The sequence below is a fragment of the Zootoca vivipara genome, chromosome 1, assembly GCF_963506605.1.
Source record: "Zootoca vivipara chromosome 1, rZooViv1.1, whole genome shotgun sequence".
Taxonomy (NCBI): Eukaryota; Metazoa; Chordata; class Lepidosauria; order Squamata; family Lacertidae; genus Zootoca; species Zootoca vivipara.
The window spans coordinates 76044869-76069715 of NC_083276.1; the positions used below are offsets into that span (position 1 = coordinate 76044869).

General features: G+C 43.7%; 1 protein-coding gene across 2 annotated transcripts in view; it reads right to left on the bottom strand.

Moving 5' to 3' along the window:
* Positions 1 to 24847, bottom strand: part of TSPAN4 (tetraspanin 4) — a 522690-nt gene that overhangs the window by 441786 nt on the left and 56057 nt on the right. Inside the window, exon 2 of one of the 2 annotated variants that reach the window (XM_035121932.2) lies at positions 20660 to 20713. The exons of the other annotated variant lie outside the window; for it this stretch is intronic. The gene's annotated coding sequence lies outside the window, so the exon portion shown is untranslated. The remainder of the gene's footprint in view (positions 1 to 20659; positions 20714 to 24847) is intronic. 2 annotated transcript variants of the gene reach the window in all.

A 24847-nucleotide genomic window follows, 5' to 3' on the forward strand; every position in this document is an offset into this window, starting at 1 on the left:
AGTGATCTAAAACAACCACCCAGCCACTATATGCATTAGTGTTTCACACACATTTGCAAGAGAGACTGACACATTATACTTAAAACTTCCTGCAAAACCCACAGTCCGGCTTATCTGCTGCCCAGGTCCTCAAACTGCTTTTTGAAGAAAGCCTCTTTTTTTTTCATTTTAGATGTCATTAAAACAGAGTGCTCAATTGGGTAATTACCCATCTTACTCTGAAAGGATGACCTTTAAAGAATGCCAAGTACACAATACTTCAAACCACTACACATGCATCTTGAGCAAAACACTGTACGGACTTTTTCTGGCATTTTATCTTACTTTAAGATCTAGAGAGCAGCAAAAATGCTTCAACAGAAGAAGGTTGTCAAACACAGAGTTGTACTTTATTCAGTTAGTGTGCTTGGTATGTGTTTCTTCAGTCCCCAGAGGGATTACCCAGAGTGTTTTCCATGCTTTAAAGACAGAGGGTTGTATCCAATGACGCATGTGCAACAGGATGACCCCTCCCTTTCCTTTTCTTTCCTCTCCCCTCCACATGCACCCCCCCAATCTGTTTCCCCAACCTTCTGAAGCAGATTTGGGGGGTATGGGGTGGGCAGGGGGAGAGAAAACAGAAGGGAACAGGGGTGCCAACTTGAATAAAATATTGGGGGGCAGGTAAGCTGCACCCATATAATCAATCACATGATGTGGCACGCACACACCGTTTGAATAACAAGGCCCATCAACTTGGAGAGGCACCCCCCTCAAATATTTTATTGGGGGTGGGCAAAGGGAGCTCAGCCCCTAGGAGTTAGTTCCTATGGAGGGGAAGTTCCATTATGCAAGTAGAAATACTTGCACCAACAGGACAAACTCACCGGATACTAACCTATAACAAGCAAATAAATAAAACAATAAATAGCAACACAGAGTTGAAGTTACAGGTAGGTAGCCGTGTTGGTCTGCTGTCGAAACAAAATAAAAATAAAATAGAAAAATTCCTTCCAGTAGCAGCTTAGAGACCAACTAAGTTTGTCATTGGTATGAGCTTTCATGTGCATGCACAAAAGCTCATACCAATGACAAACTCAGTTGGTCTCTAAGGTGCTACTAGAACTTAGCTGCCAAGTATCCCATTTTTCGCTGGAAACCCCCGGATTTTAATCTGTTTCCCGCTGTTCTCCCGAATGGAGAAAAATCCCGGAAATCCCCCGGATTTCCTACCTGCCAGGGAGCCTCCATTTTGGGTGCCGCTCTGCCCATGTGTGGGCACCGGAAATTGGGGCAGAGCGGCACTGGAAGTTGCTTCTACACATGCCCGGCGGCCATCTTGGTCTGATGAATGTAGCCCCACTACCCTCGTCTTTCACCACTCTCTTGGGATATGGCTTATTCTCCAACCCTGTTTGCTTCAGGCAGCTCTGTTGGCCTTTTCCACCATAGACGCTGTGGAAAAACCTGTGGGCCTATGCATTTGCAAATGTGTTCAGGGACAAAGGGCTGCCCTGTAAAAGCTCTGTGTGTATTTGACTGTTCATTGGTCCAAAACTAAATTTACTACTCAGGGCCAGCAACATCTGGAGGGAACCAGGTTGGTGAAGGCAGATCTATTGAAAGAAGAGAGCAACAAGGTCACTATTTTTATTTAATTCATTTTTATCCCATCTATTTCCTCCCACCCCCCTCATTGGAACGTAAGGCAGCAGACGAATTTTTCAAATGGTCTCCCATGCTGGAACTGTTCAGAACCAGAGCTGCTTAGCATTGGCATGATGGCTGTCCCATGTGTCTTCGGGCCACATTCCACCCACCACCAAGAATACTGATGGCACCATATCGTTGGTTAAGGGAAGTAGTGATATATATATGCAAGCAAATATAGCTCATGTGCAGTTATTTTGACATTAGTTTTTACCACATTAAAATTAATTTTATCGTGCACCTCCACATATTAAAGGAATTGATAGTTTATAAATATTCTTATAAATAAAGTATATTGCAAGGGATTGCACTAGATGGCCCTTGGGCTACCTTCCAACTACAATTCTATGATTCTAACTGATGTAACAAGCGTTTACATCACCATGTACCACTGATGAAACTTGTTCGAGGTTATGGAGCATTAAATCAGAGGATAAAATATACAGCAATTCTGGTGTATTGGTTCATATATCAGACAAGCAATGTATTATTATATATTGAAAACCACAGCGAGTAGAGAAACCCTGCATATCCCTGACACCATGTTTGCTTGGTGAACAGGAGATCTAGATCAGTTTTATCCCATCATCTCCATGAAATAAATATATGAAAGAAGTTGGACAAAGGCAAGGCATTCAAGGGTGGAAGTAAGAAGAATGACAGCTCTGCTGTGAAACATTAAGCTGATAATCGCAACGTACTGTCAAGCAATATTTCAGAAACGGACCCACTACACAGACAACATTACTGAAGTTGCACTCTCAGGATACAAGAGAGAAGTAGCCAGTCATGCAATTCTTTTGGAGGGAGGAAGCATTCCATTATACATAATTACCAAAACATGACAAAAGGCTGGCAATTGGAAATATCGCTTTGAACATTTCAGTGACAGTAATGATATGAAAAGCTGCATGAGCACTGAAGATAATGGAGAAGCCAGTGTGCATACTGGATTTCCCACATGCATGAGGAGTCACTGAGATGAACCAAACAGCAGGTTACATTAAACACATGGCTTGGCGATGGTTGCTTGTTTTTAGAACTGAAAATGGGAGCCACAGCAGGGCTCAACAGCGATTGTGCCTGGTATCCAAGGCTAGTTCTATGCAGAGTAGACCCACTGATGGGCATGGCTAACTTGGTTTCATTAATTTCAATGGGTCTACTCTGAGTTTTACACAGTGACATTGGCACTGTGATCCCAAAGACTTCCCCCACCCCCACCCAAGGATGGTACTTGGCATAGCAGGGAAGTTTCCATTGGAGCCAAAGGCAGTTTCTCTCCCACCGAGAATAACTGCTTGCAGGGAAGGGAGATGTTTTCATCAGCACTACTGCATGTGGAGAAGGGCTGATCCCTTTGATCAAAGGTGGTGGTCCCAGTCTTGATCCTCACCACCACCACCCTGGGACCTGCTATTTAGATTTTTAAAAACAATAATGAATCACCCCAGACTCTCTGTGTGTGCGTGAGAGAGAGAAGTTAGATTGCATTCGGTCTTTACTGAGCATCCATTCTGATTTGTTTGCTGGGAGGTTATACACCTTCCCTCTCATCTTTTGTTCGTTCTAAGCTTTGTCAATGTATTTCTCCATCACTTCCTTAACTACAAAAAGTGTCTGCATTAGAAGATAGGATTCACAGAGGAAATTTATGTTCAGGGCTTTAGCCAAACCTATAATGTAATATGATGCCTTATACAGAGTCAGACCATTGGTCCATCCGACTCAGCATTGCCTACACTAACTGGCAGCAACTAGCGTATTACCCTCCCTGGATATGGTGGGATTGAACCCATAACCTACTACATGCAAAGCTCTGCCACTGAGGTGTGGCCCTTCCCTAATCTGCCAGCAAGCAAACTCGCTTTGGCATGTGAAATATGTTGGGTGAATCAGAGCTTCTTCAGATGACCAATTCCCTGTGCCAGTTCTGTGCCAGTTTTGTGCAAGCTAATGAAGATGGGTGCATCTTCATTAGCTTGCACAAAACTGGCACAGAAGTTAGATTGCATTCGGTCTTTACTGAGCATCCATTCTGATTTGTTTGCTGGGAGGTTATACACCTTCCCTCTCATCTTTTGTTCATTCTAAGCTTTGTCAATGTATTTCTCCATCACTTCCTTAACTACAAAAAGTTGTTTTAAAAAACGAGTTTGTTGCACCAGAGCCACAGAACATTTTGATCTACTGTAATTGCACAAAATGTTCCCAGTATGCACTGATGAAAGCTGGGTCCTGAGAGAAGTTCATAGAATAAAAAAGTTACCTGCCATCTGTGCCCCCCCCCCGCCGTATCCAATCCCATATTGTTCAGGGTGGACTCCTGCCCCTTCTGAGAGGATTTTTTGGGAGTGTTGATAATTGCAAGGTAAACGGCTGCTTCCATGGACTTACAATCCAAGACACATTGTTTTCTCAATTATGTTTCAAAGACATGAGCAGGAATTGCTAACAAGAGTACTAGACCTTAAGATTATGAGCCAATTCTAGTAATGAAGCTGTGCTTCAAAAATATTAGTAAAAATAATAAATCGTTTTCCACAGATTAACAGCTACAGGAAATTCAGTTTTAACAAAAATAAGCAATTGATTTTTTTAAAAAAATCTCATTTAAATAGAAAACAATAATTCTGCACCATAAACCAACTGTCTTTTCATTTGTTTTTGTTTTTTTCATTTATATCCCACGTTTATTCCAAGGAGTCCAGGGTGGCATATATATAGCATATATATATATTTCTCTCCTATCTCATTACAACAACCCAGTTGTTAGGCTTAAAGGCAAGGGACTGGCCCAAAGTTATCCAATGAAATCAACAGCTGAGTGGGAATTTAAACCCTGGTCTCCCCAGGTCCTAGTTTAGCTCACTCTAACCACACCACACTGGCATAAATAAAAGTTACTTCAAATAAAATAACCATCTAAACAAATGGAGGGAAGGCTGCACCAAGGAACAGGAGATTCTGTAGTGTCTTATGCTTTATTTCTCCAGTTCCTGTCATTTTATACAAGTTGATTATTGCAATAAACTCTGACGCTTCAGAAATCTAAACACAGAGGTCCCAACAGCAAGAAAGCACAGGTGAATGTTGTAAATTTGTAGGAGATGGGGGTGGGTGTTGGTGGAATAAAGTAACTCTCGCTTGCAGCCATGTTATTTAATCCTATTCCAGTCTGTAACTGCTTGAAAACATAGTATCAGCTTGCAAAGGAATTTTCTTGATGGGGCGTATTAAGTGAATGTGTGAGCGTGGTGTAGCAAGATTCTACATTATGTAAGCTTTTGACTGCTTGTTTCTCTCTAAAAGGATCCAGTTTGCAAAAGAATGATTTGCAGTTTCGTATGTTATACTCCCTCCCCCCTAAAAATCAGCCCACTCCTATGCTCTGAGGGCCAATTTAAAAACAAAACACTTCCTGCAATTACTCCCACACTGCTCCAGAAACGTGTAGAGCTCCTGCTCTGTACAGTTCAGACTGTGCGCATGGCTGCATACTATGTCATCTGATCCAATCAATGCAGCCATGCTTAAGAACCATGCAGCCTACTCTAACCACATGGGGTGGAAGATTCAAACGTTATCAAAGCACTGTGGGGGGCAGCCCAGAGACACAGTGGCAACCATGTCGCTGGCAGAGGACGATTTAGGGGAGTGGGACCAGCCGAGAGGGCTCCATACAGGGCACTGCAACAGTGATGAACAACTGAAGGCGAGAGGCAGGAGGGCACTGAATTCTGGTGTTGCATGGCATGCAGCTGAAATTTTAAAGCCCAAAGTCTGCCACTGCATATCATATCTCTATGATGCGACATGTAAGTGCCATGTAAGGGTACTGGCACAGTACAAAGGGCGCCCACAATACATCAAAGTCTCTTTCATGCTACCAGAAGGCACACAACATCAGCCTTAGAGAGTTGAATGCCACTGTGCCGCTATAGCTGGTTTTAAATAGCATTCGAAACAGTGTGTCCATGACACCTTTCTGTGTTGCTGCAAGCTTGGGCAAGGGCAGTAAGAAGTGGGATACAGTGGTACCTCGGTTTATGAACACAATTGGTTCCGGAAGTCTGTTCATAAACTGAAGCGTTCATAAACTGAAGCAAACTTTCCCATTGAAAGTAATGTAAAGTGGATTAATCTGTTCCAGACGGTCCGCGGAGTACTTAAACTGAAGTGATCATAAACTAAAGTGAACTTTCCCATTGAAAGTAATGGAAAGTGGATTAATTCGTTCCAGACGGGTCCACGGAGTACTCAACCTGAAGCGTACTTAACCCGAAGCATGGGTGTAATTGGTTCCGGAAGTCTGTTCATAAACTGAAGCGAACTTTCCCATTGAAAGTAATGGAAAGTGAATTAATCCATTCCAGATGGGTCTGCGGCGTTCATAAACCGAAAATTCGTAAACCGAGGTGTTCATAAACCAAGGTTCCACTGTACTATTCTGGGATTGTTGCCTCCCATAAGGAGGAAAGAGAGTCTATATCTGCATCATCAGCAATCATGGTCATTCCACCCCACCCTCCAATTTGCATGTCACAGGAACACAGGAAGCTGCCTTCTGCTGCACAGGAAGTCACACCATTTGTCTCTGTAGCCCAGTATTGCTGTCACTGACTTGCAGTGGCTCTTCAGGGTTTCAGACAGAGGCATTTTCCCAGCTTTACCTGGAGATGCCAAGGGCTGAACCTGGGATGTTTTGCATGTAAAGCACGGGCTCTGCCACTGAGCTACTGCCCTTAGTAATGGCTTAAAACTCCAGCTCAGTCTGTATACACACAAAGTTCATTCTCCTGATGTGAACAAAGGATTAACATTCTACAGGCAACATCCCATCTGGAAGAGTGGAATATTCAAGTGGTAGCTTGCTGAAAGCACACCATACTCTCATCTAGCCAGACAACACTCCTAAATACAGCAGAGAGGGATAGGGAGAGGCGTGGGAACAAAGTCAATAGGATGGCGACAAAAAAAGAAAGAAAGAATCCAAAAAGATATTACTGTTATCATTGCTACATGAGCTCAAGGTGGGTGATATAAAAGTAAACACACAGTTCAATATAAAGCCATACCTGTACTATTAAAAGACCGTAACACCCATCAAATGGTTCATAAAAAATCAATTCAATGTCAACGAGCCGGGTAAGCGAAAACGATTTGCAGCATTTCCTAAGATGCCAGTATACTTGGGCTCTAGTAGAGAACCTTCAGCAGAGAACTGCACAGTATTGAAGCCACTACAGAGAAACATTTGCCAGATATTTTTCCCCACATCAAGATGGAAGCTGAAGGAAAACAGGGTCTCTCCAGCATGCTGTGGGGACAAGGAAGGTTTGGAGTGAGGTCTGAGGTCTGCCTCAATCCTGTTTATGATCAGGGAATTGCCTGAATTGCTGTGATCATATTAGATTGGCTCCAGATAAGTGAACACCACTATGGATGTTTTAAAGACATTATGTAAAGACTGCTTTACATTATGTAAAGGTGCTGCAGGAGGCTACCAGCATCAGTCACCATTGTTGAATTGGGGCTATGACCCACAGCTCAAGCCAAAGAGTAGTCACAGAGGCTGCCTGTGGATCTTGTTCCACTGTTTTTCAAGGTCGCTGCTCTGCCCCAGTGCCCACAAGCATCCCCATGAAGTTGTCCAGCAACTTCAGTTAAATGACTGTTGCCTCCTGGCAACCCCAAGACCAAACCGCCTAAAAAAGCCTTCTGGCTAGGTTGGAAGTTTGGACTGGGAAGAGCTTCAATCCACTGCCAATATTACAGCAAGAGCCAGCTTAGCACTTCCTCGGTCCCTATTTCTTGTTGTCATGACAACCAGAGGTTCCTTCCAAGGAGTAATAGACAAAGACAGAGTGATAAGCAGACTCAGCAATGAATTGCACTAGCTAAAAATCTATTGTTTCCAGGCCACTTTATATTAACTACTGTGGTGAACAGAGAGCTTTCAAAGACAAAAGGCAATGCAACAGACTTGACCACACTATAAGCTGGTCAACCTATTATGAGCTTGACAAATGAGAAGGGAATACAAGCTGCCCCATTCAGGTTGCAGTGGGACCCTTAGTACTTCATGCTACGCCTTCACAGCCTGAAGACACAGTCCTTCTGCTTTCATCAGCTCAGCAGATAAGCCCCCAAGAGCATCCCCATCTTCTCCACATCTTAAGACAGCACAGCCAGCTCCTCCAAGGAGGCAGAACAACAGCCTACTTTTCGCTTCAGATGGCCTCAGCTCACTACTGAGACTATGTCTGCCCATAGCTAGCCAGCAGAGCCCACTGGGAGCTGTCCATAGTTCTGACTCTGCCTTTGGTTTACCTTTACCTTTTAACTCAACCTGGCCAGAAAAAAACTGTTGGACAGCTTCCAGTTTCCCTGTGAGCCCTAAGCCCAGCAGTATAGCTAGAAACAGTGTAAAACCTAGCCATTCAGGGTAGGTGACCATGCTAGGGAACAGAGATATATTCATATACCCTGGACTCAGCTATTTAAAGCTTTAGCAGTCAAACACAACAGATGGATTGTATGCTACAATATCTTTTTAAATACAGCGCAAGCAGAATTGTCTGTCATATAAGAACATACCATAGGTTTATAGAAAGGCATTAGGACCCTTGCCAGTTTGATATATGTTGGGGGTCAGGGAGTGAAGTGCCCTCCCTCTCTCACAGTCCCAATTTTCCCCACAACTCAATACTTATTTCACTTCATCTCTTTTATGGGATGGAGACAGGATATTAGAAATGCTTGTCACTTATCTGACTTATTTCTTATGCAGGCTTTAAAAAAAAAGTTTCATGAGTGTTATTAATCAAACTGAAGGAGGCCTGAAAACAAAACACACATTAGTAACAGATTCCCCTGAGGACAACACAGTCAATAGTTGACTACAGCTGTGGCACAATACACTATCCTCAAGAGAAGTGAAGTAAGCTTTCTAACAATTGGTAGGCATAACAAGTGGAAAGGCCCAGACGTCTATTGACCAAAACCTTCATCAAATGTCAGCAGAAGGATCCAGCTTTTTCTCAGGCAGTTGGAAAAATACATCACAGAGAAGCAATTTCTTTGCTAAAAACCCAAGTTCTTCACACTGCTAGGAGTAGCCATATTTTCCCTTGCAGCGAAAATGACTTTTGACACCTTAAAGGAGCAACATATTATGACATAAGCTTTCATGGACCAGAGTCCCATTCATCAAATGCATGAACTGTCATTCAGAGTTGTAGGCAAAATGTGTTGCTTTTTAATGTTTAGAAAATTAATTAAAAGTCCTTTCTAACGACTCCCAAACTACAGATTTAGTCTTGCCATAACATCCCAATGACCATCAATATAGATTTTCCCAGGACAATAAATATAACCTCATCCTCTATACAAATGCATCTTCTACTCAGAGTCAAAGCCTCTGAAAACCACGGAAAAACTTTTTTTATTTCAACCATTAACAAGTTGATATCCAAACTATATTGCCTACCTTCTTATCACACCCATAAACCACAACAGCTCTGAACTCACAAATTCATTTACCACTAGACCTCTGCACAATCAATGTATAACAATATAAAAACCACAACTATGGTTACAACCCAGACTAATTCTATTGTTTGGTATTTGTTAGGATGGATGTGTATGCAATTTTAATGAGTGGACTACTAAAATCCATTAGTTTGTCCAGCTAAGTTGTTTATAAAGGAGGTTTGAAGTGATTTGGCTTGTCATCCTCCTGTGAAGTTTCATATATCAATTCCTAAGTATAAATTTGGTTTTTATGCATAAGATACCTTTAATTCCACAAATGTGGACTTAATACTGTTAACATTTATTATTATTATTATTATTATTATTATTATTATTATTATTATTATTATTTAGCCCATTGACGTTATATTTAGAGCATTTGTATCCCACTATTCAACCAAAAAGGCTCTCAGAGTGGCTTCTATACAATGAACTAGAACAAGAAAGTCTTTGCCCACAGACCTATAATACACGAGGCAATACACGAAAGGGTAAAGGGACAGGGAGGAAAGAGGAAAAAACCAAACCCATTCTTAAGAATTAAATACCAGCACTTCTTATGGCCACTTTGAACAGAAAGCAGCATGCATAACAGCCTTGCTAAAAGATGAGAACGTACAAAGGAGAGTATTCGGGAGGAGAGACACCTTCAGATTACCAAAACCAAGATCAACAACTGCACCTTGAATTGAGCTCAGAAACAAATTGTTAGCTAGTTCAGTTGCTTTGGGATAGGTGTTACATGAGCCAGGCACTACAATCAGTCCCAAACAGGATTCTGCCTGCTGCATTCTGGGCGAACAGTAGTTTCCAAACAGTCTTGGAAGGTTGCCCTACATTTCATACAATGTAATGTAGGAATCCAAATAAACATTAAGCATGGTGTGTGTAACATTGGGGAGATCTCATGTTTCCAAAGAAAGGGTGCAACTGGCATATAAAATGGACCTGGAGAAAGGCACCCCTTGTCCATCCTGAAATTCAAGCAGCAACCACAGATCAGTGGGCAACATAGGCTGCAAACTACATTTTTTAAGCTTTGAAGAATCTAGTTTGCAGCCTGGAATGCCTATTGATCCATGGTTGAATATCAGGTTTCATCAGTGGCAAAGTGTGCCTTTTTCAGCTTAAAATTTAAGGGGGTGGGGTGGTCTCATCTTGTCAAGATCAGGCTGAACATCAATTCCCAGAAGAAAATTTATTGTAGTCCCAGCATTTTTAAGGTACAATACAGTGCTCTGAACAGAGGGTTGAGTTCAATAGAGCAAGAATCCCCATTTTTTCCACCCAAGGAAATCTGCCAACAGACTGTTGTTGTTTTATTCTATACCATCCACAATGGGCGTGTTACTTCACAAAGTACAAGCAGATAACGTTTTGCCACAAGAAACTAGCAATCTCAAATTTAATACAAGGAAGGAGAGAGAACTTGTGGCAGATCAAGAATATACATTCACTTTTATTACACGTACATAAGACTAGGTTACAGTAGAATATGGGGACTTAGGTGGATGTGCCAAAACTGCCATGAAAATGATGGGGTTTGAGAAGGGTATAAAAAAACAGGTTTCATCATCACAGAGGTGTCCTAGAAATGTGATCTCTGCTTGGCATCTATTGTCCAATACCCCACCGCTCTCATCAATATTAATCTGGATTGTTTCAAAGACTGATGTCTGGAGATAATATTATATACCGGTATATATAAAATAATGAAGACAATTTCCCCATCAGCACATGACTTTTAGTGAAATGTATAATTTCCCACACAATCATAGTTTTAAAGAAAAACACAGTTTAGCGTTTCAGGGGGTTTTCTCATGCCCACTTCAAAAAACACTGAACTCCAATCCCACATTCTCAAAATGCAAATTGAGGAGCAACTATTACATAGGACATCTGTGATCAGATCTCTGTTTCATTAAAACACAGCACACAGAGACTTTAGATTAAAGTTCTTTACGGCATTCTGTGCAGCACACACACCATTCTGCTCTGGGCAAGCTGTCCGGAGAGCACAGCCAGGCCCTTCCCCTTGACTTCCTGTCCCAACATTTCATTTCATTTCTAGGTCTTGTGCCCTTCCACTAAGTTCTGTTACTCACAATGCAGTCTCCCAACTTAAAAAATGAAATAAAATCCTGAAATACAGCTGAGGGGAGATGATGCTAATTTGTTCAGCACAACAGCAGAGTGTGTGTACTTAAACCCTTTTCCTTGGGCAATCTTTCCAGTCACACAATTGCATGCACACACACACACACACACACACACTTCAGCTGCTACTTTCCAAGTGTGTTTGAGCATGCATGTGCACATGGACCAGGGGAGGGAAGGTTCATATATATATATAATTTTCCTCAGCTGGGAAAACAGCAGGTTGTGTTTCCACACACTATTTTTTTTATTTATAGAAGTTATATACTGCTTACGACAAAAAAGAATTTCTAAACAGTTTAAATAGCTTGCATTAAAATAGGATGAAATCAGTATCAAATCTATATAAACAAAGCATTCAAATAAGATTTTAAAAAAAAGCTAACTAGAAACAGTAAAACTATATTACAATACAAATAAAACTGAGCAGTGCTCAAAAGTGGATGGGGGAGAGGAAGACTTTAATTTAACAGAAATTCAGTTGTGCATTGTTTGGCCCAAAGTAGTTAAGTGTGCCAAGAAGAATGACTCTGCTTATTCCAGTTAACTGGAGAGCGAATTGGTCTCCAACACTCTAGAACATTAGCATGATCGGCTTGGAGGCTGATTAATCAGCTGGGATTTAAATTGCAGTTCTGAATATCAAATCATTCTCCATGAAGATGTGGGGAAATTGCTACTGCAATTAGGCTTGCCATCTGGCCATCTCCATCCATTTGGATGGGACATGGCAATTCACATGTTTTGGAGCGTCAAAACCAACATAAAGGGGAAACGGGGGTGAATTGACGCTCTCTGAAAACCATGTATATTCTTATGCAGATTCGAAGGTTTTCTTTCCATTAGTTAGGTCCTAGAGTATCAAAGCAATCCAAACAATCTATGGCTTAACAGGAACAAGAAGTGGGCTCTTGGGAGTCGACTCCTATGCATTCCTGCAGTCTATAACAGGCTGCCACTGGCAGAGAAATGCACACAAAGGTCTTGGGATGTGGATAAGTTTTTTTCTACATCATATGAGCAAACTATAATTTCATCAGAAAACCTAGCGCCAGCACCAGATTCACCCTTGTAGTGCAGGAAAAGCACATAGAGCCCAAAGAGGAAGCAGAAAGAACATCTTCCTTTAGTTCTATGTACTTTTCCTGGGAGAAAAAGATAATCACCCTCACCACCTCATTATGGAAGAGGACAGGGAGTGGGCGGGGGGATCTTCGAGGCTTTGTGGGTGTTAGGACAAGTTATTCAGGGCACCACATTGATGACCCCTGCTGTAATTTGTCTATGCTCACATCAGCTCAGAAAGCATGCAGCAGCTCTTGGCTCAGAAGGATTCATGACAGAAAGCAAGGATCTTTCTCTAGAAAACTGCCCAAGGCCAGCCTGAATGTCTGGTAAGTCCCATTTCTTTTGCATTTCTGCTGGGTAAGTCAGAAGCTACGCTGATGCCAGACCATGCATCTTTCCATCTCCCAGTGCAACGCATTAAGTTAAAATAACTTTTGTCCTAAACAAACAAACCAGCTTTCTCAGAGACTTTATTTGGAAACAGTTTACACCTGAAATTGCCTTGTTTGATTAGAGATCATGAAGATTTTCACCTACCACCTTCTGTTTGAACAATAAGACAGACATCCCTATAAACAACATCCTTGCCTGTTCATTCTCCTAGCGACTAAGATTAGATGCCAATTTAGATAAGAACATCAGAAGACTGACACTGTAATTTTGGCCTGCTGAGATATTTTACTATGTTCTAAGGGATTACCTACTTTGCACTTCTCAATTCGGTTTTTAAAAAGATAACTTAACTCCTTTGCCCTTTTTAAGTTCCTTGGCCTATGTGCCATCTTGCACTTGTCTGTTTCACAATGGAATAAGTTATCAGTCTCAGAAAGTCAGGCCCCAACAAGCTCATTCACAAAGGTGACCTCCACCAACAGAAAAAAAGTCAGAAAATGTAGCTGTGGAAAGAACCGTTGCTTCCTTCAGCCTACATATTTCAGAAGGAAAGCTTGTGTGATGCTAAATTCCAGTACTGTGCATATACAAAAGTCGATATATCCATTTGCGCGTCAATGACCCGTCACCCGCATGGAGTAAATAAGACACAAGGACACATGATTTTAGGTTAATGGGTAAATTAAGGCCACAACACGCCCCCTGCAGACGTGGGAAATGGGCCCCGCCCACAACCCCTCCCCTCTGGAAGGGAGGAGAAGCTTTGCGTGTTGATGACCCGTTACCAGTCATTTCTTGCACTAGTACCCTTCATAGAGAAGAACTGGTTATTTAATACCAACAGTCCAATTATTGTCTCCCATTTCCAGGAATGACTTTTTTCCTTTTTTTCTATCAGTATGCTGTCTTCCTTACTTAACCTTTAGCAAATATTTTGAGGATGACTTTAAAACCAATGTATAGTTTGCACAGAGAACTGCCATTCTTGAGGTTTCATGGCTCTCCCCTACATTTGTAAGGGGGATGGGTTGCATCTTGATTCTTGCCCATCGTCTTCTGTTACACACTGAACTTGGGGAAGCTCATTTTCTGCTATTAAGTTTATCAATCTGTTATAGGGCATTGTTAAACTACTTTCTAATATATATTTTTCCAAAGGAACCAAAGCTCTTCCTTACTTTTAAATCCTGTGATCAGACACAGGATGTGGCTATAGAATATGATAGAATCACAGAATTGTGGAGTTGGACGGGACCACAAGAGTCATCTCGTCCAACCCCCTGCAATCAGTGCTCTTTTTTATTATTATTTAGAAAAAAAAGGTGCTGGTACTCACCATAGTGTCATTCTTTTAACATCTGGAGTAGAGGAGGAGAAAGGTGCCAGTTCTACATACCCTTGAGAACCCCCAGAAAAAGCACTACCTGCAATTCAGGAATCTTTTGCCCAACATTGGGCTCAAACCCACAACCCTAAGATTAAGAGTCTCATGCTCTACCAACTGAGCTACATCAAGAAAAATCAAACCAAAAAAGGCCAGCGCAGCAATTCATTTCTATCCCTGCCCTCTATAAAAACTGTCAATCCAGAGGGTAAATGTTGCTGATTATTTGAGAGCTTCAGCTATTTTAGCAGCCTTCTATTTTTTATTATTATTTCTGGACTTATGTTCAGGCCACTGCACATTTGCAGAATACAGCTGTTGTGACGTGGGGTTTGTGATTTCAGCTCTCTTGACATAACATGCTGGAGACAGTTCTCTAGTAACAGCTCTTTATTAAAGTGAACAAGACTGAAGACTGAGGAGAGGAAAGCTACATTTATAGGGACAGGGGACTAGCTAGGAAGGGATACATTTTGGAGGGAACAATATCAAGCAATCACAGTGCTGCCTTTTGGAGGAAACCAATAAGACAGATGATCCAAATACAGCAGCTTAAATGAACCAATAGTAGCTGTACCCTCTGGAACCAAAAGGCAGTTACTTTATCCTAATGCAAATACAGACAATAATAATACAGATATAAAATCCTTTGACTCAATACACAACACCCCTCCCCCCCCTAGTGAGCACAGCAGACGTAATCCCTCAGGTACTGTGGGGTCCTACAACTTCTACCTGATCTCCTGACAACAGGTGTTGCAGGTTCTGGATTGGGTGTTACCTGTGGTGGAGGGGCTGCTATAGGGGTTTCGTCAGGAACAGATGGAGTCCCAGACATCTCAGGGTCCCCGACCTGTACCTCGTCATCCTGAGGACTAGCAGACCCTGGTTCATTTGCTGAAGCCCCTGGTGACTGCACCTCTGGGCCATCTTCACTCTGGTCTCGCAGCTGTGCGTCATTAGCCAGGGATGAATTATCTGACTCCTCCCTGCTGAGCGCCCGGCGCCTCAGCTGATCTATATGTCTCTTCCAAACTTGCCCATTTTCCAAGGTCACATAATAGGACACAGGTCCACTAGCCCGGGTGATCACACCGGCCACCCACCGCGGACCTCGTGAATAGTTCCTCACCCAGACCAGATCTTCAGGGGCGAGATACCTTGTTGTGTCAGTCTCAGCCTGGGGGGTTGCTCTTGAATTACGGTTTGGCATTTTATCTGGGTGGACATAATCCAGCACCGTTACCAGTCTTCTACCTAAGAGCAGCTCGGCTGGCGACTTGCCCGTCGCAGTACACGGCGTCGCATGCTGCAAAAATAACATTCGCGCAATGCGAGCCGACCAGTTACCCTCCATTAAGCGCGCAATGGATTCTTTGGCTGTTCTTACCATGCGCTCAGCCTGCCCATTGGAGGATGGGTGAAAGGGCGCGGATGTGACCCCTCTTATAAAGTTATCAGCCAAGAATGCCCTGAATTCTTGGGATACAAAAGCTGCCCCATTATCTGATACAATGGTCTCAGGTAACCCGTGGGTAGCAAACAGCTGCCTCAACACCTTGATTACGGCAGCTGATGCCATGCTAGGGACCATCGCCACTTCTAACCATTTGGAATATGCATCAACGATAACCAAAAAAACCTTCCCTTGGAATGGCCCAGCAAAATCTATGTGCAGCCGGCTCCAGGGAGTCCTGGACTGCTCCCACCAGTGGACTGGTGCTCTGGCCACTTCTGGCCGCACCTCTTGGCATGCCTTGCATGTTCGTACCCATTGTTCTATGTTCTGGTCCATTCCAGGCCACCACACATAACATCGGGCTAGCGACTTCATCCTGACCATTCCCGGGTGTCGCATGTGAAGCGTCTCAAGAACCCTGTTTCTCAGTGGTGCTGGGATGATCACCCTATCTCCCCATAGGAGACAACCCTTATGCATGGACAATTCGTGCTGCCTTGTCGCATAAGGCCTGAATTTTTCTTCATGCGGACCACCTGGCCACCCCCTCCCCACCCAAGTGAGCACACGGGAGAGAACAGCATCTTTCCTAGTTTTCTCAGCTATATCCGTAGCTGTTACAGGAGCCCCCGGAAGTGTTTCTAGCATCATAATGTGCTCCGCCGGAGCAGGATCCTCATTGCTCCCGCCAGGAAGGGGCAATCGACTCAGCGCATCAGCATGGCACAACTGTTTCCCCGGCACATGGGTCAAGGTGTACTGGAACCCATTCAGGAATATTGACCAACGCAACATTCTGGGGGAGAGAATTTGTGGCGTTTGTTTGTTTGGGTTGAACAACCCTAACAGTGGTTTGTGGTCCGTTTCAATGGAGAAATGGCGACCGTACAAATAATCATAGAACCTTTTGATTCCGGACACAATAGCCAGTGCCTCTTTATCAATTTGAGCATAGTTGCGCTCTGTGGGCGACAACGTACGGGAATAGAAAGAGATGGGCTTTTCCGACCCATCCGGTTCCCTATGACTCAGCACAGCCCCCAGACCGTATTGAGAGGCATCACATGCCAGGACCAGCGGCTTTGACTCATCATAATGAGCAAGGACGCTCCTGCTACTCAGCATTCCTCGCAAGGAGTCAAAAGCCTTCTGCTGCTCCCGCCCCCATCGCCACACATTCTTTTTCTGCAATAGTCTATGTAATGGTTCAGCTACCGAAGCTTTCTGGGGTAAGAACGAATGATAAAAGTTAATAAGTCCCAGGAATGACTGCAACTCCGTCTTGTTCTGTGGTCGTGGTGCCTCGATGATGGCCTTAATCTTAGCATCTGTGGGGTGGATGCCTGATGCATCAATTTTAAACCCCAAGAAATCCACAGTTGGCACCCCAAAACTGCATTTTTCTTTTTTCAGTTGCAACCCCACCTCCTTGAACTTGAGCAACACTGCACGGACACGCGCAACCAGTTCCTGTGGGTCTTTTCCAGCAATCAAAACGTCATCAAAAAATGGCAAGACCCCCGGCAGACCTCTTAACAGGCGTTCCATGAGCCCTTGAAAAATCCCTGGGGCCACACAAACTCCGAACTGTAATCTGTTAACTCTGAACGCCCCTTTATGTGTGACAATAGTCTGTGCTTCCGCTGATTGTGGGGTTACTGGCAGCTGTTGGTAAGCTTGTGCCAGGTCAATTTTGGCGAACACCTTGCCCCCAACCAGTTTAGCCAACAGATGTGATACGACTGGAATGGGGTATGAGTTTCCCCTGAGTGCCTTATTGATAGTACATTTGTAATCTGCACATATCCTGACTTCCCCATTTGCTTTAAGGGGCGTGACGATTGGAGTCTCCCACTTAGCAGAGTCCACGGGTGAGAGAACTCCCTGCTTGACCAATTTATCCAGCTCTGCCTCGATCTTGGGTTGCAGTGCAAATGGCACTCGCCTTGGTTTGAGTCGGATTGGGGCCACACCGGGGTCCAACTCGAAGTCAACTGGGGGCCCTTTATAACAACCCAGTTTTCCATTAAAGAGACCAGCAAATTCCTTGCATAATGCCTCGCTCATCTCAGGGCAGGTTTGGATTGAATTAAGCCCTGAGATACTCAGTCCCAGGGCGGGGAACCAGTCAGTGCCCAGGAGACTGGGGCGACTGCCCTTCGCAATCACCAGTTTGAGTACAGCCTGTTTGTCCCGGAACTGTACTCTCACGGCACACATTCCCATAACTTGGATGCGGCCTGCTGAGTACGACTGCAAGGTTGCCGGGAAGGGCTCCAGAGGGGGCAACTTACCCCTGGGGAAGAATGTCTTCGCGGTCTGGTCCGACACAATGGTGAATGCAGATCCGGAGTCCACCTCCATGTCGCACTGCTGACCCTCAATCTTCACCTTGACGTGTGCCTTGCCTTGCGCTGGAAACTGCACGGCCCTCCCGTTGATCTCCGTTACGTAGTGGCAGTCCTTTAGAAAACGAGTTGCTGTGGGCGGTCTGCGATGCTCCAGTCTAGGTGCTCCTGTTGCTCCCGACGCCGCCGATCTACAGACCCTGGCGATGTGACCCGTCTTTCCGCACGTCCGGCACATAGCATCCCTGAAACGACAACTCTTCCGCTCATGGTTTCCGCCACAACCTGGGCAACTGCCTCGGCGATCTTTGTGCACTGTGCAGGCCTGACGCACCAACTCGACCCCACGGACTGGGCTCTGGCTCGGAGTAGCCTCTAGCTCGTCCATGGCATGCGCAACTTCTATCTGTGGCTTAGTGGCCTTGCGACTGGCATCAAGCTCCTCTCTTTCATAATTCTCCGTGGCGGTGGCCTCCTTCAAGGCTGAAGCAAGGGTAACCTCTTCTTTAGCCACGATGCGTCTTCTGGCTTTCTTGCTGCTCAGACCACCAATAAACCGATCCAGGAGAGTCTCTTCCAGATTTTGGAAGCCGCAGTGCTGAGCGAGCTTCCGGAGTTCAGCCAGAAATGTGGATACAGACTCCCCAGCATGCTGCTGCCTCTTATGGAACTCCATCCGCCGGGCCATCTTGGTCTCAGTAGGCGCCAAGTGGCTTGTTAGGCAGGCAAGAATATCTTTGAGAGATGTCTCACTCAGCTTCGCTGGAGCAAGTAATGCCTTGGCCAGCTTGAAGGTCTCGGGCCCACAGTAGCTCAGGAATGTGGCCCTTCTTTTGCTGGCATCGGTGATCCCTTGAGCCACTGCAAAGAACTCGAAGCGTTCGACGTAGTCTTCCCATGTGTGGGGCTCTGATGGCTGGAAGGGCTCCAATACCCTTGGACTCTCCATTGTCCTAGCGGGCAGGGTCGTCTTCTCAGCTGGCCAGTGAGTCTTGTTCTAAGCTGCAATCCGGACTCTGAGGCAGGGCTGTGTTTAACCGCTCCTCAGCATTCCGGATCCCACCTTCGTCGCCAGTTGTTGTGACGTGGGGTTTGTGATTTCAGCTCTCTTGACATAACATGCTGGAGACAGTTCTCTAGTAACAGCTCTTTATTAAAGTGAACAAGACTGAAGACTGAGGAGAGGAAAGCTACATTTATAGGGACAGGGGACTAGCTAGGAAGGGATACATTTTGGAGGGAACAATATCAAGCAATCACAGTGCTGCCTTTTGGAGGAAACCAATAAGACAGATGATCCAAATACAGCAGCTTAAATGAACCAATAGTAGCTGTACCCTCTGGAACCAAAAGGCAGTTACTTTATCCTAATGCAAATACAGACAATAATAATACAGATATAAAATCCTTTGACTCAATACACAACAACAGCAGTCTTAAATTTCCATCTCTCTTCCCCCAAAAAGCTTTACAGGTGGGCAGCAAAGCACACAGGCATTGATCAAAACACCACAGAAAGGGATCCTATCACAATCACGCATTGAAGGATGCATGACCAAAGTTTTTGAATTTTGCCTCCAGGTACTATAAAAGCTCTGGATTGTATCCTATTGTGTCAGTGGGCTCGTGGGAAGCTCTTTGATCCAGCAAAGGTTTCCATGAGCAGAAAGGGGAGGGAGAAGCCTTTTTTTTTTGCTGAGTCTCTCTTCTCTCTGCAGCCCCAAAATCTGCTTTACAGAACAGCAGGCTGCAATGATATGGAAAGTGGCACGGGGGGGGGGGCTGTGGGAGAAAAGAGATATTGGCAAATATCACTTCCCTTCCCCCTTCCATTCACAGAAATACCTGCTGAAGCAAAGAGCCTTGCACAAGCAGAGGGACACAAATGGATGCAACCTGGTATCTGGTTGCATGTGCCAACGTTTTAATAATTAAAAGTGCCCAATTAACATCTGGACTGCCGGTATACAATTTGACTTAAATGACCAGTTTGGCTCACAAACTCCATTTGAGCAAAGTCATGTACAGTCTCGGCAGGAATCCAGCTTCCACATAGAAATCAGAACAGCTGATGTCAACTCAGGTTCTGGCAGTCATGACATTGGGGACAAGAGCAAGCCTTTCCCAGAAAAACACACACACTGGGAACCAAAATCAGAGCACAGCAGATAACAATGCTTGGGCCAGGGGGTCAGAGCTGCTCCAAGCATATAGTCATTCCTTCAGGCAGCCAGTTTTGGGGAAATGGTGGAGTTGCCCTCCTTCCTTGACCATGTCAGTGGCCTTGGGGGTCAGATGAAAGAGCAACCACTTCCCCAGACCAGGTGCAGGAATGGAGAAGCTGATTATGTCCACATCTGAAGGACAGGACTGCTGCTACCACACAGTTCTTCCCACAAGCATCTGGTGGGTTTCAATCAGGAACAGTTAGGGATGTGTTACAAGCGTACAAAATAAAAAAAATGTGTCCCTATTTTTATCTATTAAATGTTAGATGAGATTTTATTATTGATTGACAGGCAACACATGAAATATCATAGCAAACACTGTATGGCATGATTAATCACAATCTGACTTTATTTTCCAATCTCATGCCAAGACAATAAAATAGAAACCGTTACTCACCTTCGCCAGACCTTTTAGCAATGTCCTCCCACGTCACACTCCAGATAAGCATTTCTGAAATGGCACATGGAATGCAATTTTGCAGGAAAGTGCAGAAAACTGACCACCATCCTAAAGCATGGTTGTTGACTTATGTTGCCTTTTTTAAAAAAATGACTGGCCTTGCTTCCATGCTTTTAGCAGCAGCCTTTGACACAGAGAAATTAAGCTGTTACATTTCCCCACCCCCACCCCATTACTTTATTGCCATGCCAGAAAAGGCAACACCAGGGCCAGTAAAACCTATTAGCAATTCTGCCCCCTGAGTTTTCCTACCTGCTCTTTCTACCTCCCAGGGCAGCAGTTCTGACAAGTTACTTGCCCAGGAACGATCATTCCTCACCTGAGCAAGTGGTTTGACTGCAAAATTGAGACTTTCATATTACTTTATTTTGCCATCTCATTTTGCATTTTTCCTTTAAGCACTGGATTTGGTGGGAAGGCAATTAGGGTATGTTAAATACCTCGTACCAGAAAACGTAGACTATTTCCCCTGATCTCAAATCTTTTGTCCCTCTTCTTTTTTTTAATCCACCTTTGCCTCAGGGCTCCATGCCTCATATTTCTTACCCTCGCAACTCATGCCTCGAGTCAGATGAAATACAATAAATCTTAAGAGTTTGATGAAATTTTAGATCATATCTTCATGTAATAGATTTTCCATGTAAGCAAGGATTTTCAGCAGATCTTTCAAGTGAAAATCCTTAAGCCAGGCAGTTTTAAAATGTTATTAAAATGAGAAATGTACCCCTGCAAGAGCTGAATGCAAGGGAAATAAAATTCATTTTTGTAGTGCATCTAGATCCATCCGTTTTTTAAGAACTGCAGTAGAAAGAAACAACAGTTCCAAATACTAAACAGTAACAGTGGCTGATAACACGTTTGTTGAATGAGACAAAACCTTTCTTCCTAGAATCCCTGATTGACATATGAGATAATGAACGACTGATTAAAATGATAGTGGTTATTTTACACTTTTTGTCTTGTGCATTATAGTAGCAGCTCAAACTACCTGGCTAATTGGCACAACCTGCAGTCCTATATTGCTTACTGAGAAACAAATTCCATCATCTTCACTGAGGCAGCTCTACATTAGGGGATGGGTGAAGATTAGAGGTGAATCTGAGGATTAGGTATAACTGGGAATGTCCCCAGTCTGAAATCCCGGTGAAACACTTCTAGTCAGAGTATTAGGCTACACACCAGATGTGCAAAAGTCAGAGTTTTATATGCACCCACCTCCATCCAGGGAAGCAAGAGGCACCATCGCAGTTCAAAGATACGTTACAGCAAAGCAAAAGCACTCAAGGAGAAAGGAAATCAGGGTGAACAAGACAAATGGCCTAGACAGAATCCCCAAGAGCCAGACAGAGGGGTCTGAAGGAGCACATTTGCCCCCACCCCAGTCTAAATAAAGATTATTTCTGCTTTCAAAGCAATGATTCTTCTCATAATTGTCTACCTTCTCCCACCTACTTTAGACACAGAAGTTTTTTGTTTTTGTTTTTTTTAAAAAAAGACATTTTAAAACAGGAGCAAAAACATCAAAGTGCATATCCATAATACAATCAACAGTTTGAAGAACATTACAAAGCACCTCAAGTCTTGTTTTCATAATAGTACTGTTATGAGTTTGGGGTGCTAAACTGGGTGCCAGATCCCCCTAATCCCTGGATACAGCAAATGTTAGAATTAATTAAATTAAATTAAATTAAATTAAATAGCCAGGCTAGCCTCTTGGTGAGGTGATCACCTAGGTGATGAGCCATTAAGGGGGATTAAGGGGCTCAGTATGAGACAGCAAATGGGTGGGGGCCCCTCCCTGAACAGAAAAAGCCCGAGTCTGGAGTAGAGTTTTTTTTGCAGTGATGTAACCTAGAAGTAAAGCAGCAAACTGAAGAGTCAGAGCAATGTTTGAATTCTGCTTGAATCCAAGGCAGCGGCTATGGGAGAAACCATACACCTTTGGGTGTGTTGATGCTGTGAACTCCTCCATCGTAGGCTCGGGTTGTATATATATGTAAATGTATCATGACGACACCACAGTCTCCACTGTGCTTCATTCCTAAAAAGGAAACACGATCCCTGTGTAAGCATCTGGAACCCCTGGAATCTCACACCACTCGGAGACTGGGGTGGCGTGCAAGAACACCAACAATGCTAAGTGCCCACAGCCAAAACACAGCAAAAAGTAAAGCATTTGCATTGCTTTGAACAGAAAGAAAAGTGTGATGTGCTGGTTTTCTTAAAGCAATTCCTCAGGCCACTACCCAGGTAAAATTGCCAACAAGAAAAGAAGAAAAACAAATGGGAGCAAAAGCAACTCTTTTTTCCTTTCACTGGTTCATCTTCTATTCAACAGATATTTCAGCAAATTTACAGCTGCCCACACAAAATTGATAAATCCCCCTTTTAACCCATGACCTTTAAACCACAATCAAAATCATAAGCTACTGCTGCACTCAAAGACTCAGCTACTGAAGTTAAAATCTGGAAGCATCTTACGGAGTAGGACTTCCCAGATCAACCATATTGAGTTAATGTTTAAGCAGGTAAAAAGGCATCTTAACCAACCAGATCACCTCCAGGTACTGTGTCAGTATCTGGTCTTGCCTAGTATATTTACTCAAAATGAGGATAGTCTTCCAAAAAAGATCTACTAACCACACTCACAGATAATCATCTCCTGTTCTGGAAACTCTGTGTTCCATCATGCCTGAATGAACACACCCAGAGAGAGTCACACACAGGCACTCAAGCACAAAGGCAAGCTTGAAACCTGTCTCAGTGCAGAGCATTCAGAGAGCATGCAGTCAACTTGTTACTCCAGTTCAATGGGCAACCACTGTTCTAAGTTCTAGGCTGGTAAGTCACATTTGTGGCAAGGGTTCTGGCCTCTCCCCAGCCTGCCTCTCTATGATAATTTCTGCCAAGTCTCAATTTACAGCCTGTGGAGTTTTCTGTCTGGCAAGGAAGTTGGGCAACTCCAACAGCCATTTCCAAAACAATTTTAAATGTTGTATTTTAAGTTGTTGTAACCCTCCCCAGAACTTAGAGTGAAGCGCAGGAAATAAATAAATAAATAAAAAATAACAAATCATAATAAATGATGCGGCAGCCTCACTATCCAACGTGCAAAAAAGAGGTAACAACATTTTTCCTAGTTACAGGTAGGTAGCCCTGTTGGTCTGACGTAGTCAAAACAAAATAAAAAAAATTCCTTCCAGCAGCATCTTAGAGACCAACTAAGTTTGCCATGGGTATGAGCTTTCATGTGCATGCACACTTCTTCGGTATTTCACCTTTAAGGAACTCCCATCATAGCTGCCAAGTTATCCCTTTTTTAAAGGGATTTTCCCTTATGTTGAATAGGCTTTCTCGCGAGAAAAGGGAAAACTTGGCAGCTATGACTCCCATCCATGTGGGGAGTTTCAGATGTATCTGAAGAAGTGTGCATGCACACCAAAGCTCATACCAATAACAAACTTAGTTGGTCTCTAAGGTGCTGCTGGAAGGAATTTTTTAAATTTTGTTTCAACATTTTTCCTGTCACTGGCTGCTCAGAGTCACCTGCCAATCGCCTGGGTCAAGAGCCCTTAAAAGTGGAATGTTGCCATCATTGTTTTGTCCCTCATTATCCCTCATTATTCATCTGACTGCCCAGGATGCTACTCATGAGGAGACCCAAAGCCTATTTATAAGTACAGTGAGGGGGGGGAAGTATTTGATCGCCTGCTATATTTGCCCGTTTGCCCTCTGATCCTTTTCTTGTGATCCTTTTCTTTCAGAATTGCTGGTCTCATGGGGACTGAAGGGAAGGAGCCTTGACAGGCCGTAGGGTGCTCTCTATGTGAATGGCCTTGTGGAAGCACCGTAATTCACAAGTCAAGGCAGTGCACATACAAGAATCAAACAGGGCTGTATGTATGTATGTATGTATGCATGTATGTATGTATGCATGTATGTATGTATGTACAAAACAAAACAAAACACACCCTCCAATGCTTACAACTGTGAAGACAGCTTTGGAACTGTGTGAGAAACAACATCACTGCCAGGTAGTTAGCATCTTTTAGTAGCATTATTGAAAGTTTTTAAACTGGACTCAGTTCTCAGGAAGGAAGGCCCATCCCACAAGGAGTCTGCTGT